Source organism: Phyllobates terribilis, unplaced genomic scaffold, assembly GCF_046119375.1.
Source record: "Phyllobates terribilis strain yellow unplaced genomic scaffold, ASM4611937v1 Scaffold_2__4_contigs__length_985480577, whole genome shotgun sequence".
In the NCBI taxonomy this organism is placed as follows: Eukaryota; Metazoa; Chordata; class Amphibia; order Anura; family Dendrobatidae; genus Phyllobates; species Phyllobates terribilis.
This window is the reverse complement of record NW_027362762.1, coordinates 458,181,419-458,203,062: the sequence shown is the minus strand read 5'-3', so window position 1 is coordinate 458,203,062 and position 21,644 is coordinate 458,181,419. Positions and strand designations below refer to the sequence as shown.

The 21,644-nt window shown below is 43.4% G+C and overlaps 1 protein-coding gene across 3 annotated transcripts in view; it reads left to right on the top strand.

Moving 5' to 3' along the window:
* Positions 1-21,644, top strand: part of LCK (LCK proto-oncogene, Src family tyrosine kinase) — a 108,710-nt gene that overhangs the window by 18,674 nt on the left and 68,392 nt on the right. The window contains exon 1 of one of the 3 annotated variants that reach the window (XM_073665688.1): positions 10,317-10,487. The exons of 1 other annotated variant lie outside the window; for it this stretch is intronic. The gene's annotated coding sequence lies outside the window, so the exon portion shown is untranslated. Of the gene's footprint in view, positions 1-10,316; positions 10,488-12,134; positions 12,436-21,644 lie in introns of those variants that run through there. One more of the 3 variants, XM_073665689.1, reaches the window with a different exon arrangement.

Here is a 21,644-nt window from a genome sequence, read left to right as displayed (position 1 = left end):
GAACTGAGAGGATATCTGTTCTTCTGGATAGTGGGGCCGGGGCTAATCTGGTTGATGCTCGGTTTGCCCGGGTTCAAGGTATGCGATTGAGTGAGTTGGCTAAACCCATCCCCATATTCTCGATCGATGCCAGGCCTCTCGGTCAGGGAAGTTTTTTGCAAGCTGTGCATGACGTAAAACTTCAAGTGGGGGCGATACATAAAGAACTGTTGTCTTGCTACGTGTTGGAGGGTCTTCCCACTCCTATAGTGTTGGGCCTTCCTTGGTTAACTAAGCATAACCCGGTTATTAATTGGCAAACCAGAGAGATAAGCCAATGGAGTAAATTCTGTAATAAAAACTGCATGAACACGGTCATCGGTGCGGTTACTCCTTGGGTCTTACCTCCATTTCTGGCGGACTTTGAGGATGTATTCTCGGAGAAAGGGTGTCAGGAACTACCTCCTCATCGCGAGTATGACTGTTCTGTAAAATTGCTCCCTGAGGCCAAGTTACCTAAAGCTAGGTTGTATAACCTTTCTGGTCCTGAGAGGCAGGCCATGAAGGATTATATTTCAGAAAGTCTGGCTAAGGGGCATATTAGACCTTCATCTTCACCGGTGGCTGCGGGGTTCTTCTTTGTTAAGAAGAAAGATGGAGGCCTACGCCCTTGCCTGGATTTCCGTGAACTTAATCGGATTACGGTCCGAGATCCGTATCCACTCCCACTTATTCCCGATCTCTTTAATCAGATCGTGGGCGCCAAATGGTTCTCTAAGTTGGATCTCAGGGGGGCGTACAATCTGATTAGGATGAAGGAGGGGGATGAGTGGAAGACGGCGTTTAACACTCCGGAGGGGCATTATGAGAACCTTGTCATGCCATTCGGTCTGACTAATGCCCCGGCGGTGTTCCAACACTTTGTTAATGACATTTTTCGCCGCCTGGTGGGACAGTTTGTTGTCATATATCTGGATGATATCTTAATTTACTCGCCGGATCTGGTGTCTCATCAGGAGCACGTTAGGCAGGTGTTACAGATCTTGCGGGATAATAAACTGTATGCCAAATGGGAAAAGTGTGTGTTCGCCGTACAGGAACTCCAGTTTTTAGGCTTCCTGGTTTCAGCGTCCGGTTTTCGTATGGACCCTGGGAAAGTGCGGGCAGTTCTTGAGTGGGATCGGCCAGAGAATCTTAAGGCACTACAACGTTTCCTGGGGTTTGCTAATTATTACCGGAAGTTCATTCGTAATTTCTCGTCCATGGTTAAGCCTCTCACAGACATGACTAAAAAGGGGACGGATTTTTCTAGGTGGTCTGACAAGGCTTGTCAAGCATTCTCCTGCTTGAAAAAATGTTTTGCCTCGGCACCCATACTCATTCAACCTGATGCGTCACAGCCATTCATTGTAGAGGTAGACGCTTCCGAGGTAGGGGTGGGAGCAGTATTGTCACAAGGTTCGTCCCCTGGTAAGTGGCATCCGTGCGCCTTTTTCTCTAAAAAATTGTCGTCCGCTGAGAGGAATTACGATGTCGGCAATAGGGAACTCTTGGCCATTAATTAGCTTTTGAGGAGTGGCGCCATTTTTTGGAGGGGGCAGTCCATCCGGTCACCGTCATCACCGATCACAAGAACCTGCTATATCTGGAGTCCGCGAAACGTCTGAATCCCAGACAAGCTAGGTGGTCATTGTTTTTTACCAGGTTTAATTTTGTCGTTACATATCGTCCTGGGTCAAAAAATGTAAAGGCGGATGCCTTATCTCGCAGTTTCCCTGGGGCCGGGAATACGGACGACCCGATTCCTATCCTTCAGGAGGGGGTGGTGGTTTCGGCAGTATGCTCTGAGCTGGAGGAGGAGGTATTGGAGGCTCAGGGGGACGCCCCTGTTGGACCTCCGGGGAGACTGTTTGTTCCAGATCAGTTGCGACAAAAGGTGATCGAGGCACACCATAACTCAGTTTTGGCAGGACACCCGGGGAGTAAAGCAACTGTGGATCTCCTCTCGCGTCGGTTTTGGTGGCCTAACTTACATAAGGAGGTGGTAACTTTTGTCGCGTCCTGTGGGGTTTGTGCGCGCTCTAAGACCTCACATACCCGTCCGTCTGGGGCCCTCTTACCTTTGAAGATCCCGGAGCGTCCTTGGACTCATCTGTCTATGGACTTTATTACGGACCTCCCTCCGTCTTCGGGTAAAACGGTCATACTCGTTGTAGTGGACAGGTTCAGCAAGATGGCACATTTTATTGCTCTTCCGGCTCTCCCTAATGCTAAAACTCTTGCGCAGGTGTTCATTGGGGAGATTGTGAGGCTTCACGGGGTACCCTCCGATGTGGTGTCTGATCGGGGGTCTCAGTTTGTGTCCAAGTTCTGGAAGGCGTTTTGTGCACGGCGGGGGATGCATTTGTCATTCTCATCGGCTTTTCACCCTCAGACCAATGGTCAGACGGAACGTATGAACCAGAGCTTGGAGACATATCTCCGGTGTTTTGTGTCAGAGAACCAGGAGGACTGGGCTTCTTTCTTACCTCTGGCAGAGTTTGCTCTTAATAATAGGCGGAGCGAGTCCACTGGTAAGTCCCCGTTTTTTGGGGTATATGGTTTTCACCCCCAGTTTTGTACTTTCAGTAGGGGGGGCTCTTCGGGGGTTCCTGAGGAGGAACGATTTTCCTCATCACTCGCTTCAGTATGGAGAGGGGTGCTGAAGAATCTGAATACTATGGGGAACCGATACAAACGTATGGCTGATAGGAGGAAAGTGTCTGGTCCGGACCTAAGTGTGAACGATCGGGTATGGTTGTCTACCAGGAATATTAAACTTAAGGTTCCCTCCTGGAAACTGGGTCCCAGGTTCATCGGGCCGTACAGAATCAGTTCTATTATTAATCCGGTGGCATTCCGTCTTGACCTCCCCCCTACGTTTAAAATTCACAACGTGTTCCACAGATCGTTGCTTAAGAGGTATGTGGCGCCGGTGGTACCGTCACCTTTACCTCCCCCTCCAGTGGTGGTCAATGGTAACTTGGAGTTCCAGGTATCAAGGGTCATCGATTCACGTTTTAATCGCCGGTCCCTTCAGTACCTGGTTCATTGGAAAGGGTATGGTCCTGAGGAGAGGATGTGGGTTCCTGCGTCGGATATTAACGCAGACCGATTAGTTCGGGCCTTCCACACGACTCACCCGGATAAACCTGGCCCTGAGGGTCCGGAGGCCCCTCGTAGAAGGGGGGGTACTGTCACGGGTGTGTCGCCACGAAGATCGTCACGATTACACAGCCTGACTTCTCGCAGCTGACTTTTTGGTGCTTTGTGTTTTCGGCAGTGAGGGAGTTAATTCTCTCTCTCTCTGTGCTAGACGAGGTCCAGCCTCGCCCAGCTGCAATCAATGCTGCTGTAGTGAGTCTCCTTCAAATGCCTGCTGGTCTGTTTGGGAAGTGTCGGTGAAAGCATTTCATACAGACTTACAGAGCGGATCGTGGTATTTGGAGTTTCTGAGATAAGTGTATTTGGAGTCTTTTTCCCTTCCTCGCTTTATCATTTATCTCCTTTCCCGTTGGAGTTCCCTCTGTTGTAGTTGTGTAGTTTTTGTATGCAAGGTGGTTTTGGTTTTTCCCTTGTACTGTCTCGTTCGTCTAAGTACTGTGTGTGGGCATATTATTACTTGTCCTCTTTTGTTGTGATCGGGGTCCTTCTCAGGACTAGATTACTTAGGTGCAGGGATCCTCAGGAGGTAGGGGTTACGCTGGCGGCCTGGACCTCTGTACCTTTAACAGTACCTCCAGGTTGAGGGATTAGTCAGGGCCCCAGCTTAGGGTCAGCTTAGGCCCCCTACCTCCAGTATACAGAGACAGCGTGACACAAGGATGGTGACAAAGACGAGGGGGCACACTATGCGTCTGGAGGAAAGGAGATTCCTGCACCAGCATAGAAGGGGATTCTTTACGGTCAGAGCCGTGAGACTCTGGAACTCTCTGGGAGAGGAAGTGGTGATGTCCAACTCACTTAATGAGTTCAAGAGAGGCCTGGACGCCTTTCTTGAGAACAATAAAATTACATCTTATGCTTAGTTAATTAATCCAGGGATTTAATCTGACTGCCAGATTGGTGTCGGGAAGTGAATTTTTCCTCAGTGATGTAAATTGGCCTATACCGCATGGTTTTTTGTTGCCTTCCCCTGGATCAACGCTGCGGAATAGCTGCAGTGCACAAGAAATAGGCTGAACTGGATGGACGCTTGTCTTTTTTCGGCCTTATAAACTATGTAACTATAATGCATCTTGCCCTTCCAGCCGGCATGGAGCAGTGTAGTGTTGAATGTGGGTGTTGGGGTCCCTGCAGCACTCCCTCCTTACCTGAGAGGAGACTCCACATCTCTGGGTGAGGTGCAGTACCTCTGTGGCGACTGAACCCTCAGGGGCGCCACATATGGCCCCCTTCATCCCTGTATGTATGGCCCCCTTCATCCCTGTATGTATGGCCCCTTTCAGCCCTGTATGTATGGCCCCCCTCATGCCTCATTCCTGTATGTATGGCCCCCCTCATGCCTCATCCCTGTATGTATGGCCCCCCTCATGTCTCATCCTGTTATGTGTGGCCCCCTTCATCCCTGTATGTATGGCCCCCTCATCCAGTTATGCTTGGCATCCCCTGGTCCCCGTCACGCTGCACAGAAAAAAAATAAACAATCATGCGCACTATTAGGGACAATGAATGGTCACTGCTCCCCACGCACACAGTCCTGGCGTGGGGAGCAGTGACTATTCCGGGACAGCGTATGACACAGAGCTGGAGGAGAGAGGAGGTGAGTATGAAAGTTTTTTTTTTTTTTCTGTGCAGCGTGACGGGGATCAGGGGGTGCCAAGCATACCTGGATGAGGGGGCCATACATACAGGGATGAAGGAAGCCATACATACTGGGATGAGGGGAGCCATACATACAGGGTAACATACTTACCCGGAGCCGCGCAGCAGGCACAGTGTATCAGTTATTTAGGAAAATTAATATTCACTGCTCCCCACGCCCATGGGCGTGGGGAGCAGTGAATATTCATTTTCTTTAGTAGCGGGCACAGTGTAAGCTGCAGCAGGCGGCTGCTGCCTCCTGTTCACCGCTCCTCCGCCAATGTTGCTTCCCCCACATCCCCCACCACCCACAGCCACAGTATTTATGTATATCAGACTATAAGATGCACCCCCCACTTTCCTCCAAAATTTTGGAGGAAAAAAGTGCGTCTTACAGTCCGAAAACTACGGTAAATGGAAATTTAGTCATAACTTGTGAGATTTCAGTCTGTGGAAGAGATATATTCAAGGCCTCTGTTTTAGAGTAATTGAGGGACAAATCCAGTGTTTCCATCAATTGCATTAAAGGTTTTAGCCATTATTGGAGAGAGTTGCTCTCTAAACTGCATTTACCTGACAGTGAGGCCCGTATCGCAGAGTCAATTTCATCTATGGATATCACCTCTTCCAGAGCTTCCACCATTCAATTGCTCAACATGGGTAGAGGTGTTTCCTGGATATATTCTTTAATCTTATTAGATCGGTCTAAGGGGGACACGTCTGCAAATTGATTTTTAATTTTATATAAGTTCTCATAGTAAGACCGAAAAAGATCTACAATTTTTTGGGGATTATGTTCATCCTTGCCCTCTTTCCCCTTAACATTTGGGATAAATGTAGCTGTCATATGTGGGTAGAGCAATCTGGCCAATGATCTCCCGCATTTATCTGAAAAATCGTAGAAGAAACGTTTTGATTTTTCCCTAGATTGCAAATATTTTTTATCTAAAATTCCTTTTAATTAGTCTCTTTTCTTTGTCAAATAAACAAGAGTGGAGGCAGAGAGGTTTTGTTTATGAAAAATTTCAAGGGAGTGAATTTGATTTAATAATTCTTCTATTTTCCGAAACCTCTCTTTCTTTACCTTTGAACCATGCTTTATCAGGATCCCTCTCATGACACATTTCAAAGTCTCCCACTGTAACAGGATTGAGGTTTGATCAGAAGCGTGAATTTAAATGAAAGAGTCCATAGACTCCCTTAACTCTGGTTCACACAGAATATCTTTGATAAGGTTATCATTCAATCTCCAAGTCCATGAGCGTTGGGCTAGGGATGGAACAGATATTGTCAGAAAAACCGGAGCGTGGTCTGACCACAAAATATCTACAATTGTGGTCTCAGTTCATATAAAGCAAATGACGTACAAGAACATAATAATGTATTAAAATGCAAAGTTTATTATCAATATAGAATTAAAAAAAGAGAAATAACACAATAATAGACATAATGACACAAATATATCAGTAGCGAGCACTTTAATGGCTCATTGGAGCCTTTCTGATAGTTTGTATACTACTGATTAGAACAGGGTATATGCTTGACATATTCAGTCCTACACATGACCCATTTGCATTTATAATAGAGGTATATCACGTGCTTTGGTTAGCCCCAGGTGTCTTTTTATATAGCTCGCTACTGATATATTTGTGTCATTATGTCTATTATTGTGTTATTTCTCTTTTTTTAATTCTATATTGATAATAAACTTTGCATTTTAATACATTATTATGTTCTTGTACGTCATTTGCTTTATATGAACTACTATTGGAGACGTTGAACAGACGTGTACTGTTGATTTGTGACCTAGGTGGTCAATAACTTTGTCTCAATTGTGGTCTCAGGTTGCCAGGACAAAGCGTGGTGGCTCAAAAGAAAGAGGTCGATGTGACTATATGAATTATGTATATGCGAAAAATACGTGTAATCCTTACCCTGAGAGTTCATTATCCGCCAAACATCGGTCAGTCGGAGGGAGTGGAGGGCCCTTTTGAAAGATCGAAGCTGTCTCACCGGGACTGTTCCCCTACCCGAAGAGGTATCTACTTTTGGGTTCATGGTAAAATTGAAGTCTCCTCCTGCAATCACTGTACCTTCTGAGAAATTAGACAATGCGGTTCAGAACGCGTGGCATGCAATAATCTGACCCTTATTAGGCAGATACCAATTAGCAATTGTGTATATTGAATCTACAATTTTTCATCTTGAGAAATACGTATCTGCCTTGTGTGTCAATAAGTGTGTCCATTAGGGAGAATGCTAGATTTATGGATTGCGATGGAAACTCCTTTGGATTTTGCTTCAGGATTTGTACTATGAAACCAGTTGTTATAATATCTATCTTTTATCTTAGGAACCTAATCAGATTTAAAATGTGTCTCTTGTAACATGAGGATTTGAACCCTTTGTGCATAGAGTACAGAATCTGAGAATGTTTCTGAGGAACATTGAGGCCTCGAGCATTTAGAGAACAGAATATGACTGTGTTCATTTTGAGGACCAGGGATTAGGTCTGAGGGAGGATTAGTGAAAGAGAGAAAGGAAAAAAAAGGGGGGAAAAACTTAAGCGAAAGACAGTTTCTCTATCTGAATAATGAAGATAACTCCTTCCTCTCTGAAAAAAAAAATATAGGAAAGGAGGGAAACAAAACAAAAAGAAAGAAGAAATCAGTTGGGAACCTTCCCCAACCACAAAGAAAGTCCTCAAAGAGGAGGACTACTAGGGAAAAATAGAAAATTCCACACCCGTTCAGCAGAATGTAGATATCCTTAGTGGAAACGTACTTTCTATGGAGGGTAGCTTTCCCCCAGGCTTGGTCCGCAGACCCATAATGACTTAATAAATGTACTACTATGAGAAACGTATACTATCTACCAAAACCTGAATGCCCAACTCGTATATAACAATATCTATGCATGTGTACTTATGTCAACTTTGTATAGGTTTCCCCAACTGCTAAGCATTAATCAGTATCAAAGAGAACAATGAGTGAGAATAGTGAAGCCAGTCAATCCGGAGGTGATGATCTTCTTTCTTCTACAGTGGCATGTAAAAGTTTGGGCACCCCTGGTCAAAGTTAGTGTTATTGTGAACAGTTAAGCAAGTTGAAGGTGAAATGATCTCTAAAAGGCCTGAAGTTAAAGATAACAGATTTCCTTTGTATTTTAGGCAAAAAATATATATTTTTTAATCTTTTACATTTTAAAAATGACAAAAAAGGAAAATGGACCAATGCAAAAGTTTGGGCATTCTGCATGGTTAGTACCTAGTAGCACCCCCTTTTGAAAGTATCACAGCTTGTAAAAGCTTTTCGTAGCAAGACAAGAGTCTTTCAATTCTTGTTTGAGGGATTTTCATCCATTCTTCCTTGGAAAATCCTTCCAGTTCTGTGAGATTCCTTGGTCATCTTGCATGCACTGCTATTTTGAGGTCTAGCCACAGATTTTCATTGATGTTCAGAAGAGGGGACTGTGAGGGCCATTCTAAAACCTTCAGCTTGCACCTTTTGAGGTAGCCTATTGTGTATTTTGATGTTTGTTTAGGATCATTAACCATTTATAGAAGCCATCCTCTTTTCAACTTCAGCTTTTTTACAGATGGTGTTATGTTTGCATCAAGAATTTGTTGAAATTTCATTGAATCCATTGTTCCCTCTACCCGTGAAATGTCCCCTGTACCATTGGCTGCAACACAACCCCAAAGCATGACTCATCCACCCCCATGCTTAATAGTTGGCGAGATGTTATTTTCCTGAAATTTGGTGGCCTTTTTTCTCCACACATACCTTTGATCATTGTGGCCAAAGACTTCTATTTTAACCTTTTCGGTCGACAGAACTTGTTTCCAAAATGTATCAGGCTTGTTTAGATGTTCTTTTGCATACTTCTGATGCTGAATTTTATGGTGAGGCTGCAGGAGAGGTTTTCTTCTGATGATTCTTCCATGAAGGTCATATTTGTGCAGGTGTCTCTGAACAGTAGAACAATGAACCACAAAGCTAGAGTCTGTTAAATCTTTCTGCAGGTCTTTTGAGGTCAAGCGGGGGTTCTGATTTGCCTCTCTAGCAATCGTACGAACAGCTCTCACTGGAATTTTGCTTGGTCTTCCAGACCTTATCTTGACCTTCACTGTTCCTGTTAACTGCCATTTCTTAATTACATTTCAAACTGAGGAAAGGGCAACTTGAAAACACTTTGCTATCTTCTTATAGCCTTCTCCTATTTTATGGGCCTCCACCATTTTCATTTTCAGAGTGCTGGGCAGCTGCTTAGAAGAACCCATGGCTGCTGTTTTTTTGGCATAAAGTTAGAGGAGGTTTGGTTTTTATAAAGCTGGGAAATTTTCATCACCTGGCATTTCCTAACGATGGTAGTGAACAAGCCATAACCCTAACAGGCTAATTAAGATCAGAAACCTTGGTCAAAATTATCAAAGCACACAAATCTCCAAGGGTGCCCAAACTTTTGCATAGGCCCATTTCCCTTATTGTAATTTTTTTAAATGAAAAAAAAAAAGACCATCTATATAATTATTTGCCTAAAATACAACTGAAATATGTCATCTTTAACAAAATGCCTTTTAGAGATCATTTCATCTTCAACTTGCTTAACTGTTCACAATAACAATGATTTTGACCAGGGGTGCCCAAACTTTTACATGCCACTGTATATTGCGACCTCCATTTCTCATGCCAAAATTGTGTGTCTTCCTATTTTGAAGGTGAGGTGAGTCGTTCCTTCCAAGGCCTCTAGAAAGACCCGTCCACTCTGATGGAAGCACTTGGATTGATGCAATACCCAGTCCATTAGTGAACATTGATAAATCTCCCAGACTTTGCACAACATGTACAGTTCCAGATTGTCTCACTTGAAGTCTAAAAGGAAAGCCCCAGAAATAAAGGATTTTATGATGTCTCAGTATGTCGAGCAGAGGCTTCAGGGCACGTCTCTTTTGAAGTGTGCACCAGGACAGGTCATGCATAATCTGAATAACACGTTCATTGAAGATGATAGGTTCCAATGTGCGGGCTTTATCAAGAATGTTCTCCTTCACTTTATATCTGTATATCCGGCATATGACATCTCTAGGTCTGTTTACATCAGTAGACTTGGGACCCAGGGATCTGTGAGCCCTGTCAATTCTATGTCTGAGTCACATGGTAAATTTAATATAGAATGAAAGATACAGCGTAAAAATTCCTCCAGCTTATTCTGTTCCACGGATTCTGGGAGGCCTCTAATTCTGATATTATTGCGTCTCCCTCTATTTTCTATATCGTCCACCAAATCAGACAGGTATTCCAATTGCTGAGAGTGAGCTGCAGCCGTCTGTTCTTGTGTGTAATCTCTGAGAGATGGCCTCTGTATGGCTTTCATCATTAGCCACCCTTTCATACAGCTGCTGAAGTTCCCCTCTAATAGCAGCAGTCTCAGCCCTATAGGATGTTTCCCCATATCTTCCTTTGTGGGAATAGCACATATCTGAGCCTTAAGATCCTCCCATATAGTCTGTGCCTGAATAGATACATTGCCTGCCAGGCCCTCTGAATTCTCAGGAATGCCACAGGACAAATCCCTCAGCTTGAGGAGCTGCTCACTGCTTGTGAATAAGAAGCATGAGATGTCTCCTTCTGCCCCTGGTTATCATCTTTAGAGGCCTGTATTATGTAAGTCCCGACAGCATTATTTATGCAACTCACAGTCCCTGATGTAGCTAACGCTGCTCCTCCCATCCTCCATCTTCATTCCAGTCATACCGCTTGCTAGCTTCGGTGTGAGGCCCGCAGAACTCCTCAAATATCAGGAAATACCAGTAGCAGGCACCAATGAAGGACGTCTATTAGCTTGGCCACAGTTGGGATGCTTCTTAGCTGACATTTGGGGGTAAATAGTGTTTCTTAATTGGGTCTGCAGACATCACCCAGGCAGGAGCTGAACGGCTGCACGTCCTCACTCCTCCATAGCCAGGCCCCCCCCCCATCTTTTGTTTTGATGCATCTAATGAGTGTGTGCAAAGGTCGTAGAGCTGGGATATTCCTTATTATAAATGCTGGATTCTGTTTTATCAGCTGTGTATAAAGGTTTTATCAGTCATTGTAAAACTGCCTCTGATGATAAGGAACGTGCTGTAAACTCTTCCTGAAACGACAGGAAGTTAAAGTCTATAGTAGCTCTACTGGCCACTTTGAAAATTGATTGCAAGATTACTAATTTTCTTTTTAAATAAAGGTGTTGAAAAACAGCAATTTAAAGAAAAAAAAACTGTTTTAAATAATAGTTCATTTTCTGAAAAAACACATTCCCGTTAAGTCAGCATTTTGATTTCAACTGGTTTCCTGGAGGTCCTCTGACTTTGAAAGTAAATTTTAAACCCAAAAAATAATTAGAAATAATTATAAAATTAGAAGTGGCAATATCAATATAAAAGCGATAATAGAGAAAGGCTCCATATTCTAGTAATCCTGGGGAAAAAAATAATTAAAATTCAGAGATATAGATTTTATTGTGAACTGAAGGCTTTATCGTGTACGTTTCATTGCTGCCGGTCATGCTGTGCTTTCTAGAAGTCACAATCATCATATCTATTACCACAATTTGCAACTAATACTTTTTGTTTATGGCCAGGTGCGCTCTCCTTCCTTAAAGGTGTTGTCCGACCCAGTCACTCTATGTGACTGCAGACTTATGAATCCTCACATCGCGCACACAGTGAGAATCCTCTGGTGCTGGCACTGGAATGGCTGGCGCGTGACCCTAAGTATGTGATTTGCATACATGTATCAATGTGCTGACTAGATAAGTGTGGCCTAGCTCAATGCAAGTGTATTGAGTGAGGCCGGAAACAGTCTTGTCGGAAGTATGCAAATCGCGAAACGGAGAATGATCACAGTGCGCGTTGTGAGTATTCACAAGTCTGCAGTCACATAGAGTGACTGCAGACTTGTAGCCTAAAGCCTAACTCCTTTAATCTTGTCGCTCACTGCTCTGGTACACCGGAAGTGTAGTGAAAAGGGCGAAGAAGTGCAGTTCCTGACCTCATTACATCACCAAATAGGTTATTATCCCCAATGCCACCAATGAGAACATTTTAGCAGCTGACATAAAAAAGTGCCACCTTATCTGCATGTGTTGTACAGGGGCTTCATATGTGAATGGTGTTTCAGAGTTCAACACATGAAGATGAGGTGTCACTTTTTATATTAGATGCTAAAATGCTATGATTGGTGGCAGTGGGGATTATCACCTAATTGGTGATGCAATGAAGTCAGGAACCGCACTTCTCTACCCTCTCTGAAATCGTTCACTACACTTCCTGTGTACCAGCACAGTGAGCGAGTAACGTAAGGTAGGAGTATGTGCCTGCGGTGTAGAACTCTGAAACCTCATGCAAAGCTCCCATACAAATATGAAGTCCCTGTACATAATGCAACACATCAGCCCGGCCACTGTGTGCGCACCCATCATGAACAGTTAGCGCTCATGGCCGGCACACACAAGCAGATGAAGTGAGCGCTGTCCATCAGAAGCAAGGGAAATCCCCAAGATTTGAGGGGGTGTAACGGTGCACCAAGCTCCATCTATCTTTTTACATTGCAAGATTGGGATACTTGTGAGGTGGGTGTTATGTATACAAACCTCCTTTTGTCACTGAGGTCCATTATAAATTATGTCACTTTAATTATCTGATTCGTGTAATTTGGTGATGACACTTTGTAGTATTTTGTATCAATAGCTGGATAAAATTCCACTTCTTAGTGACATAGACTCCAGTATAGACTTTGCATTAGCTAAACATGTTATGTGCTCACTTGTTAGTAATATCGAATGCAGAAAAACAGGAAGTTCTCATCACTTTTATCTCAGCCGAAAATATGGGGTTTGGAAACTGAAGCTCATTTTTAAGCTAAATCCTGTCCTTCAGGAGTTTGTTTTTCTTGCTCTTTACTGTAGCAAGGGTTTGCTTCAGAATCTGTAATTATACTCATCAAGAAGCCAGATAAGAATGGTCTATTGATCGAGTCTTTCCTGTGCACTGAAAATCTTTGAAATATCCTTGGCAGATTGTCTATCCAAGGTTATTCCACATAGTCTACATAGTTTTATTTTAAATTAAGCAAATTAAGCAATTATCATAGATTCCAGAGCTTTGCTTGACTTGGATGCTACTATGGTAGTTCCCATGAAAGTTCTGTCCAGATTATTTTTACAGAGGTAAATACATTGGTTTACTCAAACTACTTTATCAGTCACAAGTTAAATGGGGCAACCAAAAATGGCATTATGTTTATTCATATACAAAAGATCACAATGTATGCCCAATATGTTCTTCTCTTTCTTGGCCAATGTTGTTGAGAACCTCCATTAAAGGGGTTTTCAAGGAATAGCGTTCTTCAATCTTATTGGCCAGCACCTGGTGTAAATAATAAAAGAGCTCTTACTCACACTCCCCGAGTGCAGTACTGCCTCTCCACCGCTGCTCTAGTGATTGTTTTCAGGCTGCAGACGTGACATCATGACTACAGTGCACCACACAACTGCAGCCAATCACTGAGGTCAGTGGCTTGTGCCATCTACATAGGCAGAGCTGTGAGCATCAGTGATTGGCTGCAGCGTTGATGTGCCCTGTAGTTGTGATATTACTGCTACAGCCTGTAAATAATCACCAAAAAACATCAGAAAGGCAGCAATGGACCCAGAGAAGGTTGAACAAAAGTTCCATTATTATTTACACCAAGTGCTGGCCAATAGGCTGAAGAAAGCTATTCTTGAAAAATCTCTTAAACAATTTGGTAAATGTGCACTATTTTCTATAAATTTAGGTTATAGAATATTCAGAGTACAGCAAAAGAAAGAGCAAACAAATGGAGTAAAAGTTCTAACAAAAGTCTCTTTATCAAATTTTCAGTGGAGCTTGTTCTATGTAGGAGCAGAAAGTCCACAAAAGACTCTGCAACAGACAAAATAAAATAACGACATTAGGGCCACTCAATACTATCACCGTCTGAATAATGCCATAAAAACCTTACAGATCACTGACTTTTGTCTGAAAACTTTGTTCTTGCAGATCTTCTAATCAGGCAGGATCCATTTAGTGTAGATTATGGATTGCGGCATTAATATTAGCGGGTATTTATAATGCCTAAATTGTTGTTCTCCAAATAAATGGAATGATTATAAGGTTAAGTTCACATGATGCGTTTTTGATGCGTTTTCGCGGTGGTTTTCTCGCCCCGGAAACGCTGCGAAAATGCTTGTTAATAGGTCTGCCAGCTATAGCAATGGTAATCTGGATGTGCTGTGCACATGATGCGGAAATTTCCACTTTGGATTACCACTGCAGTAAAAACCGCAGTATGACCATTTCTTGCGCGATCCCGCCGCAAATTTGCGCCCATTGACTTGCATTGGACCGCAGGTATAATATCTATACCTGTGGATTTGCTGCGTTTCAATTAACCCCTTTACCCCCAAGGTGGTTTGCACGTTAATGACCAGGCCAATTTTTACAATTCTGACCACTGTCACTTTATGAGGTAATTAGTCTGGAACGCTTCAACAGATCTGATTCTGAGATTGTTTTTTCGTGACATATTTTACTTCATGATTGTGGTAAAATTTCTTCGATATCACTTGCGTTTATTTGTGAAAAAAATGGAAATTTTGCGAAAATTTCAAAAATTTAGCAATTTTCAAAATTTTAATTTTTATGCCCTTAAATCAGAGAGATGTGTCACACAAAATAGTTAATAAATAACATTTCCCACATGTATACTTTGCATCAACACAATTTTGGAACCAAATTTTTTTTTTATTAGGGAGCCATAAGGGTTAAAAGTTGACCAGCGATTATTTTTCCAACAAAATTACAAAACCATTTTTTTAGGGACCACATCACATTTGAAGTCACTTTGAGGGGTCTTTATGACAGAAAATACAAAAGTGACACTATTCTAAATATTGCACCCCTCAAGGTGCTCAAAACCACATTTAAGAAGTTTATTAACCCTTCAGGCGCTTCACTGGAATTTTTGGAATATGGAAGAAAAAAATTAACATTTAACTTTTTTCACATAAATGTTACTTTAGACCCATTTTTTTTATTTTCGCAGGGGTACCAGGAAAAAATGGACCCCAAAATTTGTTGTGCAATTTTCCCTGAGCAAGCAGATACCTCATATGTGGGCGAAAACCACTGCTTGGGCGCACGGCAGGGTTCGGAAGGGATGGAGCGCCATTTGACTTTTTGAATGTAAAATTTGCTTGAATAATTAGTGGACACCATGTTGCATTTGGAGAGCCCCTGATGTGCCTAAACAGTGGAAACCCCCCACAAGTGACTCCATTTTGGAAACTAGATCCCTCAGGGTACTTATCTAGATGTGTGATGAGCACCTTAACCCCCCTAGGTGCTTCACAGAAGTTTATAACATTGAGCCGTAAAAGTAAAATTTTCACATTTTTCCCATAAAAATGTTTTTCAGCCCCCAGTTTTGCATTTTTATAAGGGTAACAGGAGAAATTGCATCATGCAACTTGTTGTGCAATCTCTCCTGAGTAAGCCGATACCCCATATGTGGGGGAAAACCACTGCTTGGGCATACGGCAGGGTTCGGAAGGGAAGGAGCACCATTTGACTTTTTGATTGTAAAATTTGCTTGAATAATTAGTGGATGCCATGTTGCATTTGGAGAGCCCCTGATGTGCCTAAACAGTGGAAACCCCCCACAAGTGACACCATTTTGGAAACTAGACCCCTCAGGGCACTTATCTAGATGTGTGGTGAGCACCTTGAACATCCAGGTGCTTCACAGAAGTTTATAACATTGAGCCGTAAAAGTAAAATTTTCACATTTTTCCCACAAAAATGTTTTTCAGCCCCCAATTTTGCATTTTCATAAGGATAACAGGAGACATTGCACCAAGCAGTTTATTGTGCAATTTCTCCTGAGTAAGCAGATACCCCATATGTGGGGGAAAACCACTGCTTGGGCGCATGGCAGGGATTGGAAGGGAAGTAGAGCCATTTCACTTTTTGATTGTAAAATTTGTTTGAATAATTAGCGGACGCCATGTTGCGTTTGGAGAGCCCCTGATGTGCCTAAACAGTGGAAACACCCCCCACAAGTGACACTATTTTGGAAACTAGACCCCTCAGGGCACTTAGCTACATGTGTGGTGAGCACCTTGAACCCCCAGGTGCTTCACAGAAGTTTAGAACATTGAGCCGTAAAAATAAAATTTTCACATTTTTGCAACAAAAATGTTTTTCAGCCTCCAATTTTGCATTTTCATAAGGATAACAGGAGAAATTGCACCATGCAATTTGTTGTGTAATTCCTCCTGAGCATGCCGATGCCCTATATGTGGGGGAAAACCACTGTTTGGGCGCACAGCAGGGCTCAGAAGAGAGGGAGCGCCATTTGACTTTTTGATTGTAAAATTTGCGTGAATAATTAGCAGACGCCATGTTGCGTTTGGAGAGCCCCTGATGTGCCTAAACAGTGGAAACCCCCCACAAGTGACACCATTTTGGAAACTAGACCCCTCAGGGAACGTATCTAGATGTGTCTAGATGTGTGGTGAGCACCTTGAACCCCCAGGTGCTTCACAGAAGTTTATAACATGGAGCTGTGAAAATAAAATTTTCACACTTTTCCCATAAAAATGTTTTTCAGCCCCCAGTTTTGCATTTTTATAAGGGTAACAGGAGAAATTGCACCATGCAACCTGTTGTGCAATCTCTCCTGAGTAAGCTGATACCCCATATGTGGGGGAAAACCACTGTTTGGGCATACGGGAGGGTTCGGAAGGGAAGGAGCACCATTTGACTTTTTGAATGTAAAATTTGCTTGAATAATTAGCAGATGTGCCCCTGATGTGCCTAAACAGTGGAAACGCCGCACAAGTGACACCATTTTGGAAACTAGACCCCTTAGGGAACTTATCTAGATGTGTGGTGAGCACCCTGAACCCCCAAGTGCTTTCCAGAAGTTTAGAACATGGAGCCGTGAAAATAAAAAAAATCTAACTTTTTCCACAAAAATAATGTTTTAGCCCCAATTTTTTATTTTCACAAGGGTAAGAGGAGAAAATCGACCCCAAAAACTTTTGTGCAATTTCTCCTGAGTACGCCAATGCCCCATATGTGGGGAAAATACAGTGTTTGGGCGCACGGCAGAGTTCAGAAGGGAAGGAGCACTGTGTAACTTTTTGAACGCAAAACTGGCTGGAATCAAGAGTGGACGCCATGTCGCATGTGGAGAGCCCCTGATGTACCAAAATAGTGAAAATCGCCCACAAGTGACCCCATTTTGGAAACTACACCCCTCAAGGATTTTATCAAGGGGTATGGTGAACATTTTGAACCAAGAGGTACGACACAGAATTTGATAACATTAGGTCATCATATTGAATAAGTTGTCATTAGTCTTGAGCGCAAGTGCTCGCAACTTGAGTTTGTATCGGGTACTCAGGTATGCACCATGTATCGTGCGTACTCGAGTGACATGCTCGAGTCCCCGCCCACATGTTTCACGGTTATTAGACACCCCAAAAAAAACATGCGGGGATCGCTCATGCATGGCAGGCAATCCCCGCAAGTATTTTTTTGGCCTCGAAGCATATGGGGTGGAGACTTCAGCATGTCACTTGAGCACCCGTGATACTCAGTGCATACATGAGCACCCGATGCAAACTCGAGTAGCGAGCACTTGCGCTCAACACTAGTCGCCATATCGTCATCTTTTTTTCTTTTTTTTTTTACTTTTGAAAAATATCCCAAACCTAACCCCAACCCTAATACAACCTCAACCCTAACCCTAGCCCAACCTTAACCCCAACCCTAATCCTAGCCCAACCCTAACCCCAACCCTAGCCCCAACCCCATCCCTAACCCTAGCCCAACCCTAGCCCTAGCCCAACACTAATCCCAACCCCAACCCTAGCCCTAGCCCAACCCTAATCCCAACCCTAACCCTAGCCCAACCCTAACCCCAACCCTAACCCTAGCCCATCCCTAACCCTAACCCAACCCTAACCCCAACCCCAACCATAGCCCAACCCTAACCCTTGCCCAACCCTAACCCCAACCCTAACCCTAACACAACCCTAACCCTAACCTTAGAGTTTATTTTTTACGCCGTTCCTCGTGCGGTATAAGTGATTAGATGACTTTATTCTTTGCGTCGGTGCGATTACAGCGATACCAGATTCATATTGGATTTTTATGATTGACAGCTGTAACACACTAAAATACGCATCTTTTTGTAAAATCTAGTTTTTGCATCGCCATATTTTGAGAGCTATAATTTTTTTTGGGCGACAGAGTCATATGACAGCTTGTTTTTTGCGGGATGAGTTGACGATTTTATTGGTGCGATTTTCAGGCACGTGACATTTTTTGATCGCTTTCTATTCTGATTTTTGGGAGGCAGAATAAACAAAAACCAACAATTCAGGAATTGTTTTTTTTTTAAATTTTTTTATTCTGTTCCGCGTGTGGTAAAATTGATAAGGTAGCTTTATTCTTTGGGTCAGTACGTTTACAGCGGTACCACATTTATATAGTTTTTCTATGTTTTGGCACTTTTACAGAATAAAAGCTATTTTATAGAAAAAAATATTTTTTTGCATCGCTTTATTCTGAGAGCTATAACTTTTTTATTTTTTGGCTGATGGAGCTGTATGGCAGCTTGTTTTTTGCGGGACAAGATTACGTTTTCAGCGGTACCATTTTTATTTATATTCGTCTTTTTGATCCCATGTTATTGCATTTTTTGTTTGGCGGTATGATGATAGAGCATTGTTTTTTGCTTTGTTTTTTTTTTTTTTTTACCGTGTTCACTAAAGGGCTTAACTAGTGGGACAGTTTTATAGGCCGGGTCGTTCCAGGTCGTGTACTTTTATTGTTTGTTTGGTTTTTTTCCATAATAATATTTATTGATGGGTACATTATATTTTTTATTTTTGGTGGATTATTATTATTTTTTTTTTTATATATATTTTTACAATTTATTTTTTTTTTTTTCATTTTTTTAACACTTTTGTTTACTTTTATTCTTTGTCCCACTATGGGACTTTCACTTTTTTTATTCTGATCGCCTGCATAGCATAGGGATAGAGCACCATCCCTGTGCTATACAGGCTGTCAGCGCTGCAGATGCAGAAGATACTTTGGTCATGCACTGCGCATGACCAAAGTATCTTCTTGCTGACTGGTGATCCGGATGTTGTCATGACGACATCGGGTCGTCATGGCAACATCCTGGAAGCCGCGGCAAACAGCGTTGGACGCCGGCAGGAGAGGTGAGTATCGCGATCACCTCCCTATACCACCGCAATGCTGCGATCGACTTAGAAGTTGATCGCAGCATTGCGGGGGTTAATGTGCCGGGAGCGGTGCGGGACCACTCCCAGCACATAGCAGCGGGTGTCAGCTGTGACAATCAGCTGACACCTGGCGGCGATTACGCCCGCACAGCCTGTGTGCGGGCGCGATTGCCATGGCGTACTATTCCGTACCTGGTTCTTAAGACCCAGGGCGCAGGTACGTATTAGTACGTCTTGAGCTTTTACTGGGTTAAAATACTTTATTCTGCCTGTGTATATATTGAAAAAGCGGCGAACATTTTACTATGCAATTAGTAATGGGGGCATCTTATAGACGCCCTCCATTACTAATCAACACATAAAGGATATAAAGATCCATAGAAAATACATAAGGAGTAGCCCCGTTAGATATAGCATATATACAATTCCTCCTCTTACTATATTAGCACAATAATATGAAATAGTCATATATTATTTCATTATATTACTTTATTTAACACAGCAAGCAAGATAGTAAAAAACAGCCCCTTAAAAAATCCCATTAAAAACCCATGGGTGGTGTGGTCCACCAATATTCTATTGACATGAGGTATAAGACAGAGAATAATATATTGTACAGATTAACTCAGTATACATCAATACAATTAGCACATATGATGTTCAGCATAAACCAGTCAATATTTACATAAATTAGTTACAGCTGAAATACAAACCAGATGCCATGGTAGTGATTCCACACCACCCAAGCACCCCAACGCACGTTTCGCGTATGTTGCTTCCTTGGGGGGTACTTGGGGCAATGTGCAGTCTGATTATAAGGAGTGGTACAGGGGGGTTGGGCCAATTATTGTGCCCTATCATATGTCATTGATCTGATTATATGAATAATAATAAACTTAACTAATTACCTACTGGAGTTCAGGAAGGTCTGCATAGTATGTGCCACATGTCTGATGTATAGGACGGCGCCTCCATGCTGCTTGTCACGCATTGCTCATTGCGGCCAGCGGCCCGGAAGTCAGACGGCTCATGCATGCACTCCTTACCACCCGATTGGACGCCAGGCTCAGGGAGGGAGGCGTGACGACACAGCACAAGCGCACGCACATCACTGGCATTAGGACACCATTTTGTTAGTGGGCACACCGTGCCAGTAGCTTTGCACATAGAAAAGCTAGTGTGGTGCCCAACCAATTTAGTGATAAAAAATATTTAAAATCAGACCCAAAGTGCACCACATGTATAAAATATACCATGTAGTACTAAAATGGTATAATTAAATACCAAAAAGGGCAAATTATACCCAAACTTAATGGGGCAAACAAAAAACCCTATGTAGGTGTGATCCTATACTATAGATGTGCCCACCTCATAAAGGTAAGACGGTAGAGTCTTAACATAGATAAACTCCACCACCACATCACACCAAAATTAGCATAATTCCAACCAAGTAGTAGAACACAAGCAAAGCAAAGTTCAATATGCAAGGTCTACACTCTAAGTATGGCCATACGGAACCGACCAGCTAACTTAGTACATCAGCCAAACAAATGTAAATGTTTGAGGCAATCAATATCAATTGTGGTTAGACTAAACACATAACCACACATGAATCATTCCACCATATGTTTGTAGTATAAAGGAGTACCATCAATATATAACTACCTATCTGATCATCTATTACTGGTGGTATAAATTAGGAGGGCTCCCGACGCGTTTCCCTTTAGTCATCAGGGGAGTTCATTTGCCCAGACTTATGCCCCCATCCTCTAGGATGTATTAGAAGGCTGATGTGTTCACAGAGATGACCACAGTGCAATTTATGCATGTGCTGCACGCTAAGGCCGGTGGCGCGCTTCCGGGTATGACGCAATATCCTATGCGCGGCCCATGCTGTTGACGCGCCCCCTGGGCCTGTGCTGTGCAGGGGATACCCGGAGCCGGATCGGTGGGGGTTGTAGTCCTCCGTGGCTGTGACCCGGTCCGTGCCCAGGGCGGTCAAACCAGTGGCAGTCTTAGTGTAATAACAAATGTCCAACTACGCCACCCGTGGATTGCGGTCAGTGGGGACCGCCGCTGCGCTGCAGACCGCTGAGGCTGATGTTGTACGCGCAGCCAAGTATGGGATAACTCCCCACGGGAGAAATATTGCCCCAGGGCAGCTAGGGTGGATGATGGGAGTGCGGGTAGAAGTAGCCCACGTCCCTGAGTATACCGTGTGGTGCTCACCCGTATGGCCGGTGACTTCCGTTAGCCTCCGCTTCACGATGGCGGTGCTGGTCCCTTGCTTGTGACCGTGCCTCCGGGCTTCTATGGCCAGAGGACATGGAATCCCCTGCCGGTTGGATTCTGCTGCTGGACCTGGATGTCCCCACAGCCTCGGACTCCGTGTCCGGGATTAGTGTCTTCAGCCAAGGCGAGCTATCTAGCTTCCAGCCTCTGGCACTCGCTCCTGCTCCTACAGAGCTCCTAGTTCTTGCTTTCCCTGTGTCTGC